Here is a 4,438-nt window from a genome sequence, read left to right as displayed (position 1 = left end):
GACCCTTCTTCAGAAATTTCTGAAGAAGGGTCTAGGCCCGAAACGTCAGCCTTCCTGCTCCTCTGATGTTGCTTGGCCTGCTGTGTTCATCCAGCTCTACACCTTGTTATCTCAGGATTTCTTTTAATATTCATTTATGGGATGCGGGTGTCACTGGGTAAACCAGCATTTATTGCCCATCCCTATTTGCCCAGAGAGCAGTTAAGAGTCAATCACATTGCGGTGGGTCTGATGTCGTATGTAGGCAAGACCAGGTAAGGGTGGCAGATTTCCTTCCCTAAAGGACATTAGTGAACCAGATGAGTTTTTCCTGACAACTGGCAATGGTTTCATGGGTTTTCTTTATTCATTCAGGGGAATGAGGGCATCGCTGGCTAGGCCAGCATTTATTGCCCATCCCTAATTGTCCAGAGGCCAGTTCAGAGACAACGACATTGCTATGGGTCTGGAGTCACATGTAGGCCAGACCAGGTAAGGATGGCAGTTTCCTTTCCTAAAAGACATTAGTGAACCAGATGGGTTTTTCCAACAATCAGCAATTGATTCATGGTCATCATTAGAGTCGTAATTCCAGATATTTTTGTTGAATTCAAATTCCACCGTCTGCTGTGGCAGGATTCGAACCCAGGTCCCCAGAACGTTACCTGGGTCTCTGGATTAACAGTCCGGCGATAATATCACTAGACCATTGCCCACCCTGGATGCCAGATGCACAGAGCAATTGCATCACTCTGAACTTGGTCAGAGCAGGATACTCCCAGAAGGTCAACAGACATGCTTTAGGGATGTCCTCAAAACATCCCTGAAGAAGTCAGACATACCCATGGACTCATGAGAGTCTGTGGTGTGTGGCCAACCAACATGGAGAAGTCTCATTCAGTAAAGCAGCCACAGATGGAGAAACTTTGCAAAAACTTACAGAAGCAAAGTCAAGACATTAGTGCACCCAAACCTCCAAACAACCTACTTACCGAACTTTATAAAGAAGTACTGGATTTGTTTGTGGCAAAGCCCGCAGATCACGTATATCAGCTATCTCAGAACTTATCAAATTGGAGTAGAGGCAAGTCATTCTTGATGCTAAGGGTCTAGCTAAGAAGAGGATTCATTCTCTATCGTTTTATGTTCGTCCAAAGCCAGAAGCTTGTCTTGGGGTACAGACCAGCTAATCTCTAGCTTCTCTTGTAAACAGTGATATGAGAAAATTTCTGCTTGCCAAAGTTTGTTTATGACTCTGCATATTTACGTAAGTATGAGCCACAGATGGTGGGGCTCCTCGTCTAGATAATGATGCATTCCATCTGGCTAATGCCAGCTGAACAGTGATTCTATGATTCTACAGTAACCAGTTTTGTGTGATCAGAAATAAACCAAATAAATAAGCTCCAACAAAAAAAGTTTACAAATCTTGTGATTTGAAGTAGAACAGATCTCCAGTTTTGTCTGAACTTGATTGCATACAATGAACAGTCGAACGGGTTTAATGCTGAGCATAAAGCCATTGTACACACAGTGTGGTGCTCTGTGGAAACATGGTGCAAGCATGCTGCTACTGTAAGCGAAATTAGTGTGTTTGGCTGGAGTCGTGGTAATTCTGTTAACAAAGTGAGCCCCTGCAGCCATAGATTATATGGTGGTCTGGCCCTTATTTGATAGTGGATGAGTTCCACAAGCCATCTGTTGTTGAAAAAGGTAAAAGTACTTTTTAGCTGTCTTCGATAGATAAGTGCAGAGAAATTTGAACACAAACACTGCTCGAAATCTCAAAAACCAAGTAAACAATGTGATTGTTCCTCTCTAATAGTTTCTCTTTAAATCAAATATATGGTTTGTAATCAAAACTATTTACTTTATGATTTTTATTAAACATTTACATTCGCTGCTGACTTAAAGCAAAAGGTTTATTTTCTTCTCCCATTAGCATTCTGAAAACAGCCTTAGACTGGGTTACAGCTTCTTGTGCAGGTGTGTTTCTCCTATTTTCACTCTATAATTTCTTTGAGCATGTGAGCTGAACAAGGAATATTCACAGGACATCTAAACACTGAACCAAGCACAAACTATCACATCTGGTAGTCTAACAGGGATATTGTTAATGGAGGTCACAATGGCAGGAAACCTGCCCATTCTTCTCATCATTAACTCAGAGGCACTGTGGCTTATTAAGCAGCTTTGTTGTTGCCCCAGAATAGAGCAGCCAGTTCAGCACAGCCTTCTGGTCTGTACACAGTTTGATACTAAGCTCGACAGTACATTTATTAATTTGACATTGAGGAAACTGTAACATTTTCTTTGTAGCAGAAACTGCACCTGCCAAAAATTTGTTTAAGAAATCGTCTGGTTTTTAAATGTATCATTCCAGTGATTTAGGACGTACGCTTTTGACCTACACAAATCAAAAGAGCAGCTGTTTCTTTCAGTTCACCCTTCTCATTATTATTATTATTCTGATCTCAGAACATTGTGTTGAAGGTTCATGATACATTGTTATTATTTGTAAACTTTATGGTTCTAAAGTGGAATGAAAAATGTGTCGCCTTAAGTTTGATTTGTATTTTGATATTGTGTATATGTTAAGAAGGCAAGGACAGAACAGTTTAGTTTCATTTTAATTCTGAGAGTGTTACTGGCTTGTCTGGAAATGTGTTTACTTGCATTTGTATGAGGCATTTCAAAAAGATTGGTATTTACTTGTGGTGAAGGATCAGGGCTTCATAAAACAAAGAGTAGAATTATTTACTATAAATATTAATAACTTGGATAAGGGAAGAGAATGTACTGTAACAGACTTTGCAGACAAACAAAAATAGGTGGAAAGGCAAGTGGTGAGGATAACTCAGAGCCTGCAGATGGATAAAGACTGGTTAAGAGAGTGGGCAAAACTTGCCAGATGGAATATAATGTCATAATGTTGGTAGGAGGAATAAAGGAGCTGAATGTTATCATAGAATCCCTACAATGTGGAATCAGGCCATTCATTCTCTGAAGAGCATCCCACCCAGACCCATCCCCTATCCTATCCCTGTAACCCTGCATTTCTCCTGACTAATCCACCTAGCCTGGACATACCTGGACACTATGGGCAACTTAACATGGCCAATCAACCTAACTTGCGCATCTTTGGACTGTGGCAGAAAACCGGAACATCTGGAGGAAACCCACACAGACACGGGAAGAATGTGCAGACAACACACAGACAGTTGCCCAAGAGTGGAAATCAAACCCCAGTCTCTAGCGCTGTGAGACAGCAGTGCTAACCACTCAGCCACCAAGCTGCCCCATTATGGGAAAAGACTACAGAAAGCTACAGTACAGAGGGTTTTGGGAGTCCTTGTGCATAAATTTCAAAAAGCTAAATAAAAGTTCAGAAGTTAACAGGGAAGGCAAATGGAATATTGGCCTTTATTCAAACAGAAAGGAGGACAAAAATGGCCTGCTGTGTTCCTCCAGCTCCACACTGTGTTGTCACTGACTCCAGCATCTGCAATTCTTGCTATCACAAAAATAGGGAAGCCTTGTTCAAACTATACAAGGCATTAGACCACACCGAGAATACTGTGAGTTGCCTTGGGCCACTTATACAAGGAAAGTAGTCCAGAGAAGATTCAGTATGTTGATCCAGGCTAAGGATCTGTCTTATGAAACATACAATACTCTTGAGGGACTTGTCAGGGTAGTATAAATTAAAAACAAAAGGACTGTGAGTGTTGAACTTTGCCTTCCTCAGTTAGAGCTCATCTCCTTTGCTTCAAGCAGGATTTGATCATCATGTCATCTCCGAAAGTGGCTTTACTCGATGAAAGTTCCATAGATACGGTAATCACCAAACAGACACGCTCTTGTAGAATTTCCTTAATTTGTGACAGTCCTGAATTCTGATGACATAGATACCCTGGAGTCACCACTGAATAACATCCTGTTACACTTTGGGTGGCCTTGGTAAGACAACTCAAGCAGTGGCATAACTTTATTTCATTTCACTGTCCCTGCTGCCAGTCTTAACGTTTTTCTTTTCCAGTATCAAACACACACAGCCTGCCTGCTTGAACTTCCGGTTGAGGTTTCGGCATCTGTTTTAGTTAGGAACAGCTCACAAAAATACAGACTTTGAAACCAAAGATAGTAGGAACTGCAGATGCTGGAGAATCCGAGACAACAAGGTGCAGAGCTGGATGAACACAGCAGGCCAAGCAGCATCATAGGAGCAGAAAGGCTGACGTTTCGGGCCTAGACCCTTCATCAGATGGCCTGCTGTGTTCATCCAGCTCTGCACGTTGTTGTCTCGACTTCGAAACCAAAGTTGGTTCAGAAAATAGTCTCACATGCAGTTCCCCTGCTGCCCTGTATGAACAATGGATTTCAGAGGACCCTGCTCCTCTGATGCTGCCTGGCCTGCTGTGTTCGTCCAGCTCCACACTGTGTTATCTCAGACTCCAGC

The sequence above is a fragment of the Rhincodon typus genome, chromosome 8 (assembly GCF_021869965.1).
Source record: "Rhincodon typus isolate 14 chromosome 8, sRhiTyp1.1, whole genome shotgun sequence".
In the NCBI taxonomy this organism is placed as follows: Eukaryota; Metazoa; Chordata; class Chondrichthyes; order Orectolobiformes; family Rhincodontidae; genus Rhincodon; species Rhincodon typus.
This window is presented reverse-complemented; position numbering follows the sequence as displayed.